Source organism: Sturnira hondurensis, unplaced genomic scaffold (assembly GCF_014824575.4).
Source record: "Sturnira hondurensis isolate 20B ecotype Veracruz unplaced genomic scaffold, ASM1482457v3 Scaffold0006213, whole genome shotgun sequence".
In the NCBI taxonomy this organism is placed as follows: Eukaryota; Metazoa; Chordata; class Mammalia; order Chiroptera; family Phyllostomidae; genus Sturnira; species Sturnira hondurensis.
In genome coordinates, this window is record NW_028078844.1 from 4,610,056 (window position 1) to 4,631,405 (window position 21,350).

Sequence of the window (21,350 nt, forward strand, 5' to 3'; positions counted from 1 at the left end):
GGCTTTTTTCTCTGTCCATTTGCTTGGAATATTTTTTTCATTCCTTCACTTCCAGTCTGTGTAGATCTTTTTTTCTGAGGTGAGTGTCTTGTAGACAGCATATATATGGGTCATGCTTTCATATCCATTCAGCTATGCTATGTCTTTTGATTAGAGTGTTGAGGGCAAAGGGGAACTAGCCAGAACATAGCTGTAAGGAAGCAAAAGGTGTTTTACTAACTAACGCAAAGAGGCTCCGGGACACACCCGAAGAGCAGGGTGTGTTCCAGGATGTGGTGTAAGAGCAACAAGGTTAGTCAGGCAGATAGCCATCTGGACAGTTACTAGGGAGGGAAATTTTACCCTGTGCACAAGCTCAACTGACCAATCAAGTAAAGGAGCATGAGCCAGTGCATGCCCCTGTGCACGAGCTCAACTGACCAATCAAGTAAAGGAGCACGAGCCAGTGCACGAGTTAACTCACCAATAATCAGTAACCCTATTGTGCCCCTGAGCCAACCACTAACCACCACATCTGCTTCTGTATCCAGCTTGCTTGCGCGCCTCCATAAAACCCTAAGCCTGTAAGCGTTTGGCAAGACTCTAATTTGCAGCCCTTGCGGGCACCGTGTCTCTGGACACTTTGGAGAGTTCCCCCCTGTGCAGGTTAAACTTGGCCAATAAAGTAACATCTTTGGAACCCTGAAAGTCTCCGACATTTGTTCTCGTGGTTGGTGAATGCAACAAGAGCATTATACCATTTACATTTAAGGTTATTATTGATAGGTACTTTTTCTTTGCCACTTTTTTTCATGCCTGTGTTTCTGTCTCTCTTGCTCTCTCTCTTTCTTCTTTTATTGCAGTCCCTTTAGCATCTCCACAGTTTGCTGGAGACATATTTTTTTTAGCCTTCTTTTGTCTGGGAAGCTCTTTATTTCACCATCTATTTTAAATGAGAGCCTTGCTGGATAGAGTAGTCTTTATTGTAAGTCCTCGTTTTTCATTATCTGGAGTATTTCATGACAATCCCTTCTGAGTTGTAGTGTTTTTATTGAGAAACTGGCTCATAGATAGCCTTATCTGAGCTCTCTTGTATGTTATTTGCTGTTTTTTCCTTGCTGCCTTTATGAGTCTCTTTTTGTCTTTATCATTTGGCATTTTAATTTTGATATGTCTTAGAGTAGACCTCTTTGGATTCATCTTGATTAGGATCCTCTGTGCTTTCTAAACTTGCATGACTTTTCCCCTCACAAAGTTAAGGAAGTTTTCTGTCATTATTTTTTCAAACAATGGGTTTGAAAAGCGTTTTCTATCCCTTGTTCCTTTTCTTCTCTTTCTTATATTCCTATGATGCAAATGTTTTTACATTTCATGTTGTCCCAAAGTACCCTTAAACTATCTTCATTCTTTTTTAGTCTTTTTTTGTTTTGTTTCTCTGCTTGGGTATTTCTTTCTACCTTGTTTTCCAGCTCACTGATTCTGTCCTCAGCTTCACCCAGCTTGCTTGCAATCCTTGTAGTGTATTTTTCATTTCAGATATTGTTTTCATTTCTTCCTGGTTCTTATTCACAGTTTCTATTTCCTTTTTCATGCCACTATAGTTCCCACTCAGTTCCTTGTACTTGTCACTGAGTTCCTCTTGCATCCTTATAAATGTTTTTTTAAATTCTGTGTCTGATAGATTGCTGCCTTGGTTTCATCTAGTTCTTTTTCTGGGGATTCCTCCATTCCTTTTGATTATGGATTCTTTCTTTGTCTCCCCATTTTAGGTGACTCTTTTTGTTTGTTTCTGCATCTCAGATTGCTCTGCTTTGCCTCCCTGTCTTCATGAGGTGGACTTCTGTGGTAGGAGTTCTGTGGGCCTCTGTTGTGCAGTCTCTTTGGCCTCCTGATCTGAATGTTCTAGCTTTGCCCTTCATTTAGTTTGTGTGGGCTCTCTTCTAGTATTTTGGCTTTGCTTGTTGGTGGTTTCTCCCCTCCAGTTGGCTGACTGGTAGTACCAACTCCTGCTTTGTCTTTTATATATTGGATAAAATAGGAGTAACCATAATATCCTCACCCAACTGGCCACAACTTATAAATATGGAAAGTAAATAATACTATTATGAGAAGAGGAAAAAGAATGTGAACTGACTTAAGGATATAAGAATGCTTTTGAGAGGGTATATGGAGGAGAAGTAGTAAGAGTAAGGAATAGGAACATGGCATAGTGCGGGAAAAAATGGAATTTATAGCAATGATAAGAAAGGTCAGGAAAAAGGTACAATGGAGTAAGACCAGAAAGGGTACAATGTAGAATTTGAAATAACAATAATATAAAACAATATATAATCTGAATCAAAATAACACAATATAAACAACCAAGAGTAGTGAGTTAGTTGGTATATGATTGAAACAAAAGAAGAAATGTTAAAAGGCTATGTGAAAGAAAAAGAAGGAAGAAAGAAAAACATAGGGTCTGAGGAAGAGTGAGGTGAAATTCATCTCAGCTGTTGGTGTTTGCCTTCTGCCTTCTTTCTGGATTCGTCTCTGGTTTTATATCAGCTCAAGGTCCTGGGGTAGGTCATCCAACTTCTGGCAACACTGCCTGTGTCTCCTTCACCTGCTCCCTTTTATGGGAGCTTCTGTTGTGACTGAGAGGGTGGGTCCTCTGTGTGCTCCCTGGGAGAAACTGTTCAGTCTTCTGGGAAAATTGTGGGTGCATTTCCTCCCCCCAGCCCCTAAACATCCCCTCTTAGTCTGTTCCAGTTTATTTCCAGCAATATATAATTTTTTTATTAAATAGCTATCCGTTTCATGGGGTGAAGGAGGGAGTTCAGTCTATTTAAGAGTCGGTTCTCTCCTCTTGGTATAGACGTCAGCTCTGTGGGTGAGCCGTGGCTGAGCAGAGCCCTGAATCCTCCTTGTTGTGCTGCTTTTTGAACTCCCTGCTTTGATGGCCTCAGTGAAATAGGGCCGTAAGAGCCAGTGTATTTTGTGTCCCTGTGAGGAGTTCAAAATGGGCCCTTTTAGGCATCCCTCTTGGTGGCTTTCTCTTGTGGACAAAATGCTCCCTGCAGTGTTGTTAAGCCTGCCCAGATGTCTTTGCAGATCTTCTCCTGCTCCTGCAGGAAGAGGGGGCTGGGTACAACCTTCTCTCCCCTGCAGTTTGCCAAGAAAGGGGGCTTGGTCTGGCTTTAAAGACTCTCAGGGGCTCAGTTCCCCACCCACTGCCCTTGCAGCATACTATAGCCACATTCTCCACTCTGCACAGCTGCACCAGGCTAGGGTTAAGAAATCACCTTGCTTTGTACCTTTTTGATCAGTCTGTCCAGCTGTACTGAGAGGGAGCAGATCACACCCACAATACTTTTTCCTTGTTGGCAGGGCAGCTGCACATGCGGGGTCCCTGCCCAGTACACCTCAGCTCCCTTTTTAAGAAGTCTCTCTGGGCACTCCCCCTGCAGCAGAGTCATTGTCTGACTTTCCGTACACACCACCTCTCCGAAATGTCAAGAGTCTATTCCAGTCACAGCTAGCTGTAGTCCTCCACCTTCACCACGTCCAGGTGCAAGTCCAATCTCTCTCAGTCTCTGGCACTCTCCCAGTTAACATTTGTCAGTGTAGCTAAGGGTGTGCCACTAGCTGTGTGTGTATTCAGCCTGGGTCTCCCTGATGACTTTGTCTACTCAAGTTGCTCTTGGTCCAGTCTGGGGATTTCCTGACCTGGGAGGGGAGCAAGCCACTAAGCTATCTCTGACCAGGTTCTCCATGGATGTAGGCACCGTGGCTGCTGGCACTGTGACTGCTGGTGCCATACCTGGAGATTTTCTTTGTCCACCTACAAATCCTCCTTACCACACATTTTGAAGAATCTTCTGCTCTCTTTGGCTTCCAAACTTCCTATCAGTTAAGATTCCATTGACCATTTACTTTACTTTTTGGAAGATCACTAAGTGTCCTAGTTGGGTACAAGAGCAAGTGGACTCAGTTTCCACCTACTTGGTCATGATCTTCCAGAAATCATCTATTATTAAGTTTTGAGCATTCTTTATATATTCTGCATAAGTTTCTTATCAGATATGTAATTTGCAAATACTATTATCCCAGTTTGTAGCTTTTTAAGTATTTCCTTAACAGTGTCTTTGCAAGAGCAAGTTTTTAGTTGTGGTGAAATTAAATTTAACAATTTTTTCTCTTATGGATTGTGGTTTTGGTCTCATTTATAAGAATTTTTTGCCCAATCCTAGTTCACAGTAATTTCTCTTATATTTGTTTCTAAAACCACTAAAGTTTTACATTTTATGTTTAGACCTGTGACCTGTTTTAACTTAATTTTTGTATGCTATCTGACATTTGAGTCAAAGGTCCTCTTTTTTTGTAGTTTGAAATAATTCTTTAGGCTTTCCTTGTTTTTCATGACACTGTATTTTTTGATAAGTAAAATCCAGTTGTTTTCAGATTGTGATTCATCTTGGTTTGTCTAATTATTTCCTCAATACTAGATTCAGATTATGTGTTTTTGTCAGGAAAACTACAAAATGGTACTGTGATCTTCCAGTATATATATTAGATGGCATATGATACTCTGACTCATCATTTTGCAATATATATTTGGATTCCTTTTGTATATTGAAATTATTAATGGCCTCAGGTTCATATCAGATCTTTTTCCTGATAAAATCTCACATTTTATTTATTTATTTTTCTGATATCTAGTTATTTCTATTTATACAATATAGGAAGTATATGTTTTCTGGACAAATACATATTAATAGATAAACTAGGTATTTCTATATTTCCAAATATAATATTATCCTGAAAACGGAATTTTAGGTAGTATGATAAATAGCATTTTACTAGTATTTATTTCATTAAAAAGTGATTTTTATCTATTTGTATTTTTCCAATATAAAACAAAAATGTGGCTTTTAACATTTATTTAACCCAAGTTTGATTTCTTTCCCAGCTCTGTGATTCATAGACCTTGATAGATAAGAGGTTCTTGAGTGTAGGTCTTTATACTGCCTCATTTACCATGGCAGTTTTAATTAAAAATTATAAATGAGGATATAAATTATTTTAAAAGCATCACTGAATAATAAAATCAGATAAATTGCTAAGACATCAACCAGTATAGCTTTTAGACTAAAATATAGAAAACTAGGACTTTCACCAAGATGGAGATATAGGTAGATCCACTTCTTCTCACTCAATCACAGGAAGAATTACAACTATACCTTGAAAGAAATAACACCAAGATCCACCAGAAAATCAAGCTTTGTGGAAGTCTGATAATCAAGGATTTAAGGAAGCCACATTCATCCATACAGGTGTGGGGAGGGAGGCAGTGATATGGTGTGGTGCAGGACGGTGATGGCAGTTGAATGGAGAGTCCCACATTTACATATGGTGGAAAAATCAGGAGGGATGCCTTGGGAGGGAGTGATCTCAGCCCCAGGCTACACTGTGAAGCCCAGGGTTTCAGACCTGGGGAGATAAATCCCTATAACTTCTAGCTATAAAAACCAGTGGGGGTTAGGGGTGGTGGAAGAAATGGCCAGATTTTCAGGAGACTCTGTTTAAAGGGCCCACACAGACTTAGAACATTTACAAACCCACCCACTAAGAGGTTCAACACCAGAGCAACAGCTGGAAGGGAGCCAGTTACACAGAGGAAGTGGGTGAAATGACTGAAAGGGGGGCAAGTACTAGGCAAGCCTCCAGAAGCCAGGCAGTGGCATTGTCCCCTCTCCAAGCCCTTCCACCACAAAAAGTCACAGAGCAGTGAAGCATGTTGCCTTGCCCTGGTGATTACCTACAGCTCTGCCCCACACAATTTATAGGTGCCTTTTCTACAATAAGCCATGCTACTAAGACAGGAAGTCAAAGGAGCTCTACCTAATAAACAGAAACAAGCACAGGGAGGCTGCCAAACTGAGGAGGCAAAGAAATATGGCCCAAATTAAAGAACAGATCAAAACCCCAGAAAAAGAAATAAGCAAAATGGAGACAACCAACCTAATAGGGGCAGAGTTCAAAACCCTGGTGATCAGGATGCTCAAAGAACTCACTGAGTACAGCAACAACATAAAGGAAGAAATGAAGGTTAAATTAAGTGAAATAAAAAAATCTATAGGGAAACATCAGGGGAGGTGAGGAAGCTGGGATTCAAATCAATGATTTAGAACATAAGGAAGAAATAAGCATTCAACAAAAACAGGAAGAAGAAAAATGATTAAAAAAACAAGGGTAGTGTAAGAACCCTCAGGACATCTCCAAACATACCAACTTCTGAATCATAGGGATGCCAGAAGGAAAAGAGGAAGAGGAAAAAATTGAAAACTTGTATGAAAAATAATGAAAGAAAATTTCCCCAATTTGGCATGGGAGATAGAAATACATGCCCAGGAAGCACAGAGAATCTCAAACAATTTGGACCCAAGGAGACACATATTAATTAAAATGCCAAAGGTTAAAGATGAAAGAGAATCTTAAAAGTAGCAAGAAAAAAGCAAAGATTTACCTACAAAGTGTTCCCATAAGACCAGCAGCTGATTTCTCAAAATGAATTTGCAGGCAAGAAGGAACTGGCAAGCAGTACTCAAAGTCATGAAAAGCAAAGACCTACAGCCTAGATTACTCTACCCAGCAAAGCTATGGTTTAGAATGGAAGGGCAGATAAAGTGCTTCTCAGATTAGGTAAAGCTAAATGAGTTCATCATCACCCAGCCATTATTATATGAAATGTTAAAGGGACTTACTTTAAAAAAAGAAGGTCAAAACTATGAACATTAAAATGGCAACAAATTCACAACGATCAACAACTGAATCAAAAAAAAAAAAAAAGAAAAGCTAAGCAAACAGCCAGAACAGGAACAGAATCATAGATATGGAGATCATTTGGAGGGTTATCAGCTGGGAAGGGAAAGGGGGAAAAAGAAGAGAAAGGTGCAGGGATTAAGGAGCATAATTGGTAGGTACAAAATAGACAGGGGGAGGTTAAAAATAGTATAGGAGATGTAGAAGCCAAAGAACTTATATGTACAACCTTCGGACATGAACTGAGGGGGTGCATTATTAGAGGAATTGAGGGTACTGGGTTGTGAGGGCAAAAGAGAAAAGTTGGGACAACTGTAATAGCATAATCAATAAAATATGTTTTTAAAAAACAAAAAATTATTTAACACTGCTCTTAGGATGGGACTTGCCTTAACTAACCATTGGCTCTTTTACTTACCCTATCCTCTCTCTATGGGCAAGAAGCTATCATAAAGCCCCCAATGGGAAAATCAGAAATGTCTGATTTAGATACCTGTGTTTTTCTCTTCCAATATTAATCTTGCTGGGCTAAGAATTAATACAAAGATAACCCTACATTGTTCATTTTACCAATCCTACTGTTGATTCCAAAGGTAAATTTTAATCCACAGTGATGTGCTAGAGTGATACAATGAGCTTGGAGGCATATGTTGGCTAACTATCCCAACTAGGCAAGTTGATGTAACATCTACAGTTAGAAAGGATCTCATTGTAAATCATTTGACATGAATAAACATTGCACTTCAGGAAAGACTTCTTAATTAAAAAGGTCTAATAATTTTAAAATCTCGATGAGGAATCACACTAAAACCATTGATAGTACTAAAATGATTAATCAAAATATATTGTTTATTTCTCCTCAGATATGATTTCTAATTATAGCATAGATGGGATCATGATTGAACTTCTACTCTTATCAGTATAACTTCTTCATTACAAAATAAATCCACCCACTGCTTAATGTTATGCATTCTAACTAGTGGGAAGAAGAAAGAAGAGAACTGATATTTATCATTAATTCAGTGTCCAAAACTAGTATTTAAAATTTTATTCCTCTTTATGCATTTTATTTAACATTTTGAAAAATTAATATACACCTTATCTTTATAAGTATTTGAGGTTATTTTATCTGCTTCCCATGAAAGATACTGTCTCTGTCTAATAGGTCATATCACGCATTTCAAATGTCCAAGTAATTTAATGGAAAGCATTTATTAAAGCTACCCATCTACTTGTTACACATGCTTCCATCTTCATTGTACCAATACCTTTAGCTCAGTACATGAACAAGTTGGGGAAAGATGGCTTTCCTGAGTCTGATAACAACCATCAGTGCCTTGTGGTCCCCTGAATCTCTGCACTCATTTTTTCCTTCCATCCACTACTAAGCCAGTTCATTAGCTCATCCTATGAGCAAATAAGTTGGTCAAGTCAAAGAATTTCTAAACACAATGAAACATATGAACACGTACATAATCATCAATATTAATGCTATTTTATTCTTGGGACTCAGGAGCATAAATTAGTAGCAATTCTTAGCTCAGACTACCCAATGTTTCTTGGACTTTTTCCAAACTAGCTCTTGTCTATTTTGTTCACAGTGACATTAGTTGAATGAATCGAACGCATGATCTGAGAGTCCTTATTTCTTCTTGCCTTTTTACCTGGAAAGCCTATATTCCAAAATCAAACTACCAGGAATCCCAGAACATGAGTAATGACTTACCAGAATCAATATTTTAGGATGAGTCTCTGTGATTTAAGTCTTTCTTACGACATTGTGTAACTATGGTCATCTGAGCAATAACCAAGTAAATAAAATTTTTATTGTTTATTCTGCCCTTTAGTGAACTTATGTGATGTCAGTAAAATCAGATCTGAGCCTGTAAGCCAATAAAGAAATGACTGGGCAAGAAGCATAAGGAAACATTCACTTCCAAATGCATTCACTTCCCCAGTGCCAAGCACAAACATATCAGATGGGGAAATCTAATCTCTCCAGAGGACTAAGGTCACCAAATGTGGGCTCTATGCAAGGCCTACCCTTTGATTTTAAGGTGACTCGTTGCCCCCATCAAGTTAAAGCTCCACAGGTCATACACAGTGCAATTTAGCTTAGACTCTTATTAAACTGGCTCAAGACATTTTAAAATGAAAACAGTCATTCTGAAATAAATTAGAAATGTGCTTTGGAAATGAAAGTGGTAAAATAAAAACATTGGCTCTTTTATTTCCAAATCCAAGTGTCAACCCCCCGAAAGGCTGCCAAAGGCTTAAGGAAAAATAAGTAACATTAACCACTTTGCTTAACAGCTCCCAGACAATGAGGACTAGTTAAAAACTAGCTATTTCATATTTCTACTAATGAATAAATGTTATTATTGGAGGGTTGATAGTAAAACCCTCTTCTTCCAGATCTACGTTAATAAAAGGAAGCTATTCCTTCACTCTTTAAAAATGTGCTAAGATTTTATGTCAGGCAAGCCATGCATGTTTAAGAATAATGACCATCACAAAGGAAATTTGATCCTAGACCCTGTGCCCACAACAGGAAAGACAAAGGAGACCTGCAGATCAGGCCTCTCACCTGACCTCACTCTTTTTAAATTTTCACTGTTTAAGGAATTCTTGTTAAAGGAAGACTTTCATAACCCAAATTGTGTTTCCTTGCTCAGTTATCAATTCTGTTATTTAAAACAGAAACGACATTATGTAAAGAATTACAAAATTAAAGAAAGGAATGCTTTAAATTTTTGTACTTGCTGAAAATTTGTCTTCCCCAGTTCTGTACAACTTCTAAGACTAGCACTATGTTTGCTAGACCTGGCATTTGCTCAGTACATAAGGTTCACAGTTTCCTTTACTTTTTAAATCTATTTTATATTTTGCAATGTTTTTACAACAATATCTAAGTTTTTCAATGTTTAGATATTTTTCTTCAAGGAAGCACGGGTTTCTTTTCATGGTCCCTGATCAATTTTAAACAGTTGGAGCAATGATAGCACTGTGAACTGTTTCTGAGCAGCCTCGTTACTTTGATGGGCTTGTAGTATGGCTACAGATTTACGGAAGAAACCTGTTGTGGGAGTTCCCAATCCTCAACATCTTAACGCAGATCCACAAGTGACCATGCAGTGGCTGCTGTTCATGTATAAGGTCAGGAGAATTTGACTGCTTCAGGTTGGCATCTACCCCTCCTCAAGAGCAGAAGCAAAGGTTAGGAAGGACTGTTTCCTCCAACTCAGCCTGTCTACCCTATTCTTGCTGGTAAAGTCACTGGCATGTTGTTGGAGATCAATAACTCAGAACTTCTTCCTATGCTTGAGTCTATATAGTCTCTCCATTCTACCTTGACCTCACTCTTTACTGTCTTCTCCTTAGTTTTTCAGTATATGTTAGTTAACAGATGAGCATTATGCCAGACACTGCAACAATATAAAAGGAGACAAGTCATGGTCCTTAACCAGCTTTTATGAATTTCCTACTTTGTAGGTGGAGGAAGAGAGAGAAGAAAGAGTAACTAACATTTATCCCTAGCAAGAAGCAGTATTGTATTGTAGATAAGAACGTGGGCTCTGGGCACCCCCACAATCAAGCATATCAATGACTAGTTTTTATCTGCATGAATAAGGAAGACATTGAGGGAGAACTAGCATAATTTTACTTAGGTTTTAAAAAGATTCCTTTTGTTGCTGTATTGAGAATAGACTGTATGAGATTAAATGCAACAATAAAAGCAGGAATAAAAACTTTTATATCAGTAGAAGAAACTTAACATATTTAATAGAAAACTGCAGTGAAGAAATAAGAAGAAAGTATAGCAATTAGGTGGCAAAAATAAAATCCTACTAAATTAGTAATAAGGATAAATGTAAATGGGAATAATTTACCAAGTAACAGACTGGTGTCTCAGATGACAAAAAAAAGTCAGTAATACATTGCATACAAGAAATTCTCTTGGGACAAAACAACACAGAAAACATTTAAAGACTGAATATGAACAGGTTTTTAAAAATCACTAGGTAAATAAAACAGAGTAAAGCAATATCAGTAACTAACAAAATGTAAAGAAGATAAAAAATGGAATGAGGAATATTATATACTGGTAAAAGGAGCAATACAATGAGATGATATACCCGCAATAACATTATTGCAACTAAGAATAGTGTTGGAAAACATTTCAAGCAGCAACTGACATAAGCATAGAAAGAAATATATAAATAATGGTAGTAATTTGGGATTTTAATACACCTATCTCAGAAATGGGTAGATGAAAGACAAAACACAGACATCAAGGATTTCATCAATATTATGAATATAGTGATGCTAACACAAACACACACACAGAAAGGAATATACACCCAACAAAGTAAGGCACTTTTAAAACTTGAACAAAAATAGGCAATATGTAAAGAAAAAAGGAATCACCAATAAAAGCCAAAATGTTAATATATCATGATGATATGGCCATGATGCAATAAAATTAGGGAATGAAAATAAAATACAGATTCAAAAATTTATATATTTGAAACATTTTTTAAAAAATCACATAGGCAATTCACTAATTTGGTGTTGGTGACTGTGAAAACAATATATATTAAAATTGGAGGGCTGTAACTAAAAGAGTGAGAATTTTTTTAACTCCCATTTTCATTTTTTTGCAGGTGATATCACCCCTGTTGAGAATGCATGCCCTAGATCTGTCTACCAATTTACAGGAATTGAAGAGCACAGAGGGACATATTAGCCAACACCACAGGGAGGCAATGAGCAAAAGCCAGAGAGTGCTTATTATTTTTAATGGAAGGATAAACAAGAACATTTTAAAAACTATAACTATAAGGAGGGAAATTTAATAAGGTAGAGAGGACAGAAATAAAAGTTGAAATTGCCCTAATATATATTATTTTGTAGAATTGATTTTACACCTATTAATTTTCATAGTTAAAAGCAAAATTAAATTTAAAAACACTAATCTCCAAAATTTAAAAGCAAAATGAAATAAGTTAACACTGGAAGTATTTCCAAGTTCACAAAATATAAAAACTATACCTCATTTTCTTCTGCAAATATATAGCAAGAATATAATTGAGGGGGCATGTATAGATCAAAAATAACCAAAAAAAGCACCTTAGAAACATTGTTAATACTGATTCAAACAAACTGTAAAAAAAATCTTGAGACAATTGGAAAAATTTAATATTAAGACATCACTCAGTTTTTAAGTCATAGGAAAAAAAGAATCATGAGCAATTACTATGAACAATTATGTATCAATAACTTGGATAACCTAGATTAAATGAATACATTTCTAAAAATGTGCAGCTACCTAGACTGAACTATATTGAAATAGACAATCTAAACAAACCTGTAATTAGAAAGGAGATTGAATTAGTCATCAAATATCCCCCAGTGAAAAAAAGTCTGGGACCAGATTGCTACAGTGATGAATTCCACCAAACATTTAGAGAAGAATTAACAGCAATCCTTCTCAAACTCTTCAAAATATTGAAAAGCAGGGAACACCTCCAAACTCACTTTATAAGGTCAGCATTACCCTGTTACCAAAGCCAGGCAAAAGCTACAAGAAAAGAAAACTACAGGTCAATATTCTTGATGAATACAAATGCACATTACCTAAGCAAACAGTACCAAGCCAAATTCAGCAGCGCATCAAAAAATAATACACCTGATCAAGTAGGGACTTATTCCTGGGCTGCATGAGATAGGGAACTCAATGTAATATACCATATTAAGAAAATGAAAGGTAAAAATCCCAAGATCATCCCAATAGATGCAGAAAATGCATTCAACAGTATTCCACATCTTCCATGATAAAAATTTCAACAAACTAAGAATAAAAGGAAATTATATCAATGTAATAAAAGCCATATATAAAAGTCTACAATGCAGGGGTGTCCAACCTGTGGCCCATGGGCCACATACATCCCTGGATGGCTATGAATGCAGCACAACACAAGATCATAAATTAATTTAAAATGAGATTCTTTTGTAATTACATATTACAATGTATTTAATGTGTGTCACAAGATAACTCCTCTTCTTCTTCTATTGTGGCCCAGAGAACCAAAACATTAGACACCTCTGGACAGCAAACATCATACTCAATAGTGAGACACAGAAAGCTTTTCCTCCTAGATTAGGAACCCAACAAGGATACCTATTCTTGCCACTCCTAGTCATTACAGTACTGGAAGTCCTAGCCACAGCAATTAGGCCAGAAAAAAAAAAGGAATCCAAATAGAAAAATAAAAATAAAAACTATCTTCATTTACAGATAACATGAACTTATATGGAGAAAACCCTAAAGTTTCCAACAAAAAAAAACCTGTTAGAATTAGTAAATGATTCAATTAAGTGGCAGAATATAACATCTACACACACACACAAAAAATCCAGTATATTTACATGTGCTAACAAGGAACTATCCAAAAAGGAAAATAAAACAATCTCATGTATAACAACATTGAAAATAATAAAATACGTAGGAATAAACTTAACTCACAAAGTAAACAACTTGTACAATGAAAATAACAAAACATTGATGAAAGATATTAAAGAGATGAATATGGACAGATATCTAGTGTTCATAGATTGGAATACTTAATATGTTAAAATGTCCATACTACCCAAAGCAATCTTGATGCAATACAATACCTATCAAAATATTAATAACATTTTTAAAGATTTTATTTATTTATCTTTAGAGGGGAAGGGAAGGAGAGAAGGAGAGAAGTATCAATGTATGGTTGCCTCTCGTGAGTCCCCTGCTGGGAACTGGCCAGCAACCCAGGCATGTGCCCTGACTGGGAATTGAACCGCGATTGTGTGAATCGCAGGCCTGTGCTCAATCTACTGAGCTACACCAGCCAGGGCTAATAACATTTTTATAGAAACAAAAAGATCATAAAATCTATTTGGAAGCACAAAGGATCCTGAATAGCTAAGACAACTTGGAGAAAGAAGAAAAAGCTGAAGACTTCATGTTTGCTGATTTCAAAATATATTAAATAGCAACAGCCATTAAAATAATATGGTACTGACATGCAGACATATAGAAGAAAGAAATAAACCCAAGAGTATTTGGTCAACTGATTTGCAACAAGGATGCCAAGAATACACAATGAGGAGAGGGTGGTATCTTCGACAAATGTTTCTGGGAAAAGTGGACATTCACATGCAATGGGAATAAATTAGATTCTTATTCATCACCCACAAAATCAACTCAAAATTGGGGAAAGACTTCAGTATAGCACACGACACTATAAAACCCCTAAAACTTCATGACAGTGGCCTTGGCAATGATTTCATGGATATGATGACAAAAGCACAGACAACCAAAGCAAAATAAAAAAAAAAAATAAGTAGGTCTACATGAACTAAAAAGCTTCTGTATAGTAAAGGCAAAAAATCATCAAAGGAAAAAGACAAACTATAAAATGGGAGAAAATATTTGCAAACTACATATTTTATAAAGGGTTAATTTCCAAAACGGATAGGGAACTGCTACAACTCAAGCCAAAAAAGAAATAACCCAACTAAAACTGGGCAAAAGACTTTTAAAAAGACAATTCACAAAAGACATAAACATATCAGGATAAAGACATACAAATTTCTTAGGATTAATCTAATGCAATACCAACAAATATAAGACAAGATGTTCAACATCACTAATCATCATGGGTATGCAAATAAAAACCACAATGAGATATTGCTTCATAGAATGGCTATTTTTTTAAAAGAATAAGAGTTGGAAAGGTTGTGGAAAAATTGGAAACTTTATATACTATTGATGGGAATATAAAATGGAGAAGTTGCTATGAAAAACAGTATGGTCATAAAACAGTCTTACGGACTGCTTTATACACTAACAAATTTGAAAACATAGACAAAGTGGAAACATTCCTAGAAACATATAAAATACTCAAAGCATGGTACAGAGAGAGAATGTCAAGACTTCTGGTCAGGATGGAGGTCAGGGTAGACACACTTTATTTGCTCACACAACAATAAGAAGGATAACAATCAATGTAAAAACAAAAAACAACCAGAACTACCAGAAAATTGAACTGTATGGAAGTCTGACAACCAAGAAGATAAAGACGAAACATTCATCTAGACAGGTAGGAGGGGTGGAGATGGGAAGCCTGGGAAGAGAGGATGTGCAGCAAGGTGGCAGCAGTGGCTGGTGGAACAGGCAGTCCTGCATTTATGTGTTGTAGATAAAAACTGGGAGGGACAACTGGGGAGCCAGGAATTCCAGCCCCAGGCCAGACTGCACAGCCCAGGGTTCTAACACTGGGAAAACAAAGCCTCATAACCTCTGGTTGTGAAAACCAGCAGGGTTTGCTGTGATGGGAGAAACTCCCAGTCTCTTGGAAGAGTCTGTTTAAAGTGCCCACAGGGTCCTAGAATATATACAAACCCACCAACTTGGGAAATCAGCACCAGGGCAAAAGCTAGAAGGGCACAGTCACTTACAGAAAGTGGGAGAAGTGACTGAAAATGGGGTGAGAGCCAAGCAAGTGACAATGTTCCCCCTCTGACCCCTACTCCCATACATAGTGCCACAAAGAGGAGAAGTGGGTTGCCCCATCCTGGCAAACACCTAAGGCTCTGCCCCTGACAACATAACAGATGCGCTGACAATGGGAGTCAAAGTAGTTCTACCTAATACACATCAACACAGGGAGCCTTGTTGTAGACCACTCTGCCTGGTTTTAGGAATTCTGTCTATACCCCTTGTGGCTAAGGGCAAGGGACACCTCTGGAATGCGAGCCACAGGGGACAAAGCTTGTCTCTGGTAGCAAACACTGCCTCAGTTTCTCTCCCTGCCCCCAAAGCTTGGTCAGAAGTCAATGATGGGTATGACCCCTCAGAGTGGGGCGGGCAACCTAAGCCAGACTCCATCACTTGGGGGGCCTTCATGGAAGGACTCAGGGGGCTGCAACAAAGAGCAATGGACTCTTGCCCCCACCCCCAGCTTTGTCAAAGCCCGAGTCCCCATGTTCTCTGGGAGAAGTCCTTCCTGGCTCTAATCCCCTTAAGCCTGAATACCTGTTGGGGAGAGGTGCAGCTCCTTACCTTGCTAGAGCATGTACTGGGGGAAAATATGGCATCACAAAGACTTGCTGATAAACGTGTGAAATCTTCTCTGCTAAGAGTGCTTTCATTCATATAAGGTTCCGAGAGGAAATGAGTATGTCTCCCAAAGTTTCTACGACTCTCTTCCTGACAGACACTGACTCAGACTCTGAAGCCCTCAGATACCTTTGAAATGTCATCTACTATTTGATCCTTGCTGCCCTGTATTCCTGTGTATTACCACCCAATAAAAGGCTATGGATGAAGGCACATGGGGCCTTTTTCTCCTCGGAGAAACTGGCCACTGCTGGCCTTTGTCTCCCCTGAAAAACTGGCCACAGCCCACTTCTCCTCCCCAAGCAGATCCGTCATGTCTCAGTCATTATTCACTATCATCCGTGGCACCCAGCGGGGACTCATGAGAGAAGTCGCCCCAACAGAGCCTGGCAAATAGAGGAGAAAGAGAAATATGGACCAAAAGAAAGAATATATCAAAACTCCAGAAAAAGAGCTGAGCAACAAGGAGATAGCCAACCTATCAGACGCAGATTTCAAAATACTGGTGATCAGGATGCTCAGGGAAATTATTGAGTATGGCCACAAAATAAAGGAAGAAGTAAAGGCTATACAAAGTTAAATAAAGAAACGTGTAGAGAGAACCAGCAATGAAGAGAAGGAAGCTGGGATTCAGATCAATGATTTGGAACATAGGGAAGAAATAAACATTCACCGAAAACAGAAAGAAGAAACAAGAATTCAAAAAAATAAGTGGAGGCTTAGGGACCTCTGGGATAACTTTAAACCTACTTGACATCCAAATCATAGGCAGTGTCAGAAGGAGAAGAGGGACAGCAGGACATTGAAAACTTATTTGAAAAAATATTGAAAGAAAACTTCCCCAATTTGGTGAAGGAAATAGACATACAAGTCCAGGAAGCTCAGAGAGTCCCCAAAAAGTTGGCCCCAAAGAGGACTGCCAAATCAGGACATGTCATAATTTAAATGCCAAAGATTAAAGATAAAGAGAGAAACTTAAAAGCAGCAAGAGAAAAGCAGAGATTCATTTACAAAAGAGTTCCCATAAGACTATCAGTTGATCTCTCAAAAGAAACCTTGTTGGCAAGAAGTTGGAAAGAAGTATTCAAAATGATGAAAAGCAAGGACCTACCACCTAGATTACTGTATCCAGTAAAGCTATAATTTAGAATGGAAGGGCAGATAAAGTGCTTCCCAGACAAGGTCAAGTTAAAAGAGTTCATCATCACCAAGCTCTTATTATATGAAATGTTAAAGGGACATTTCTAGGAAAAAGAATATCAAAACTATGAACAGTAAAATGATAACAAACTCACAACTGTCAGCAACTGAACCTAAAACAAAAACAAAACAAGACTAAGTAAACAACTAGAACAGGAACAGATTCACAGAAATAGAGATCACATGGAGGGTTATCAGTGGGGAGTGGGAGGGGGAGAATGGAGAAAAAGGTATAGGGAATAAAAAACAAAATAGACAGGGGGAGGTTAAGAGCAGTATAGGAAATGTAGAAGCCTAAGAACTTATATGTATGACCCATGGACATGAACTAAGTGGGGGGGATTGCTGGAGAGAATAGGGTAAAAGGTGAAGGTGGGCAAAGGGGAAGAAATGGGACAATTGTAATAGATAATCAATAAAATATACTTAAAATATATGTGTGTGTTTATATATACACACACACACTACTGCCCAGTTAACATAAATATACAATATTTTATATATATATATACACACATACACACATGTGTAGTACATATATATAGTGTGTGTATATGTATGTGTGTGTGTATAAAAACACAATACTACCCAGTTAACATAAATAGTCATATAATCTATAAGATCCAATAAATATTCATGGATACAAAAAAAGAGAGAGAATGTCAGTACAGTAGTAAGTATTAAAAAAATTGAAATGATAATTAAAGACTGTCCCCAAAACCTAGGCTATCTTGGCTTTACAAGAAAATTTCACCCAATTTTTAAGGAATAATTCTTTACTATCTAACATAAATTATTTAAGAAAAATTGAGACTTCCGCCAAGATGAAGGCATAGGTGGAAACACTGTGCCTCCTCTCACAACCAAGTTTAAAGTTAACAAAGTTTCAGTAACAAAAACACAGCCAAAACACAGAAAATTGAACTATATGGAAGTCCGACAACAGCAAACCATTCAGCCAGACCGGTAAGAGGGGCAGAGACAGCAGCTTAGCGAGGTCAGGCAGGAAAGATCTCCCCACGTAGGCACACCGGCAGCTGTGGGCAGATCCCAGGTGTGAGGTAGCAACAGGTGGACCCAGTGAGGGTGAAAGGCAGCAGGCTGACTGCAGTCACACATTCGAGTGCAGATAAACCAGTGAAGGAGTAAGCAGGGAGACAGACTGTGTAGGCCCCAGCAGCAGGAAGCAGCAGAAGGGACCACCATTGCCCCTCTCTGACCCTGCCCCAACATACAGGGTCACAACCCAGCGACTGAGTTGCCCTGCCCTGGTGAACACCTAGGGCTCTGCTCCTCATACATAACAGGTGGGAACAGACCAAAACATGCCTCAAGAAGAACTCAAAGCCCTGGAGCCAATAACTCTAAGTGACCAAGAAATAGCCAACCTATCAGATGCACAGTTCAAAATACTGGTGATCAGGATGCTCACAGAACTGGTTGATTTTGGTCACAAATTAGAGGAACAAGTGAAGGCTAAACTAATTGAAATAAAGGGAAATGCAGAGGAAACCAATAGTGATGGAAAGGAAACTGGGACTCAAATCAAGGGAGTGGACCAAAAGGAAGAAAAAAATGACCAAACAGAAAAACATGAAGAAACAAGAATTCAAAAAAATGAGGAGAGGCTTAGGAACCTTTAGGATATCTTTAAATGTTCCAACATCCAAATTATAGGGGTACCAGAAGGGGAAGAGGAACAGTCACATGTAGAACACTTATTGAACAAATAATAAGGGAGAACTTCCCCAATCTGGCAAAGGAAATAGACTTCCAGGAAATCCAGGAAGCTCCGAGAGTCCCAAAGAAGTTGGACCCAAGAAGGAACACACCAAGGCACATCATAATTACATTAGACAAGATTAAAATGAAGGAGAGAATCCTAGAAGCAGCAAGAAATAAGGGGACAGTCACCTACAAAGGAGTACCCATCAGACTGTCAGCTGATTTCTCAAAAGGGACCTTACAGGCAAGAAGGGGCTGGAAAGAAGTATTCCAAGTCATAAAAGGCAAGGACCCACATCCAAGATTGCTCTATCCAGCAAAGCTTTCATTTAGAATGGAAGGGCAGATAAAGTGCTTCTCAGATAAGATCAAATTCAAGGAGTTCATCATCACCAAGCCCTTATTATATGAAATGTCAAAGGGACTTGTCTAAGAAAAAAGAAGATAAAAAATATGAACAGTGAAAGGACAGCAAACTCACAGTTATTAACAACCACACCTAAAACAAAAGCAAACCAAGAGGACAGCTAGATCAGGAGCAGAACCATAGAAATGAAGATCACATGGAGGGTTAGCAACAGGGGAGTGGGAGGAGGAGAAGGGGGGAGAAGGTACAGAGAATAAGTAGCATAGACGGTAGGTAGAAAATAGACAGGGGGGAGGGCAAGAATAGTAGGGGAAATATAGAATCTAAAGAACTTGAGACACGTAGACATAAACTAAAGGGGAGGAATGGTGGGGGAGGAGGTGTGCAGGGTGGAGGGGAATGAAGGGAGGGAATTAGAACAACTGTAATGGCATAATCAAGAAAATATATTTTAAAAAAAGAAAAATTGAGAAAGATGCCCAGCTTTTTATTAGGCCAGAGCAATCTTGATTTCAATGTCAGATAAGGATACCTTAAGAAATTTATAGGTCTACTTTATTTATATAGATAGATAAATAGATTCCTAAGTAATATATTGACTTAATTAAATCACAAAGTGCCTTCAAGGTATGCAAGAATGCTTCACCTCAACAGTACTATAGTGATTTCTCATGTCAATGGACTAGAAGAGAAAAATCATAATCAGCTCAATGGATGCCCAAAATGATCTGATTAGATTGAACATGTGTTTATAATCTTACTTTTAAAAAATGAAAACTATAAATATAATGAAATCTTTAATAAATAATGAATAACTCTTTTGTGATTAAAAATAATGAACAACTCTATTATAAAAGGTAATCTTTTGTATGTGGTTACTACATCAGACACTATGCAATGGGCTTTATAAATCCTATTAAGTCCTTACAGAAATACTAAAGATACTAAGGAGTACACTTAGAAAGATTAATTTATTTGCCTAAGATTATAAAGGTAAAAGGTGGCAAAGGATAGATGCAGAACAAGGTCTATCCGATTACCAAGCCAAATGGTCTTTTCCTCCCCAAAATGGTTCTTATAAAAGAGCCAAGCCAACTTTATTGGTTTCCATCAAGACCTGTGGCTGCTCTGTAGTGAAATCATTTTGCTGAGGGTAGTCAGTGCTCATGATATCTTCAATATTTATGTCTAAGCTTTGTCTTGAAATATTATAAATATCCCCATGATGCAAAAACGGTCTCATCCAAAGAAGAATTTAAAAGGCAACAGAGAATCTGATCCCAGTGGTCTTGAGTATGGTAAAGCAGATCTGGATTCTGCAGATACAAGGATCCACAAATCCGGTGTGGTCATGAGCTTGCTGAGATGTAGTGTACTGATTTCAGAAAGAGTAAGAGGAAGATGAACATGCTGCTTATAAACAGCCATAAAAGTCACTGCAATTTACAGAACCACAACTGTATGTTGATCACCAGTTTGCATTTTTTATGAACTTAAGCCTCTGCCTAGAGCAGAAGAGTATGGGAAATTATTTTCCTAACTGATGTTAAATAGGGCAGATAGCAGCCACAATGGCAACATCAGCCAACGTAAAAATCTACAGAAAAGTGCCAGGAACTCTTATTGTATATAATCTTCTCAGCTCAGCTTGCCAAAATTAACAGCAGAGTTCTAGGGAACTAGAGAAAGGAAATGCTGGGAACAAGGACATCTGGAAAATTTGTCCTGGGAAACTGACCTTTGATTTGCCCTGTGAGTAAGTACTTAAGAATATGCTGGGGTTGTTACTAGTTGCATTTTTTTGGCAAGCAGGAAAGTAGCTTGGAATCCACAGGAAAATCAATAGAGGCAAGATTTTGAAAACAAAAAGCTGGGAGAAAGGCATTGGACAAGATTCCTCTCTAGATGATGGTGTCACTTTGGTGGGGACTTGAAGACCAGGCATAGTTGCTCCTATGGTTCTAATTGCTGGTGTTTCCCCTGCTCCAAGAAGTATCTGCATGTCTTGGTCATATCCTTTGTCTACATTAAAGGAACTTGTCTTATTTACCAGTTTTTAATCCAGCATCATTTCATTAATCATAACCACAATCCCATTATGACTAATAGGAAGAG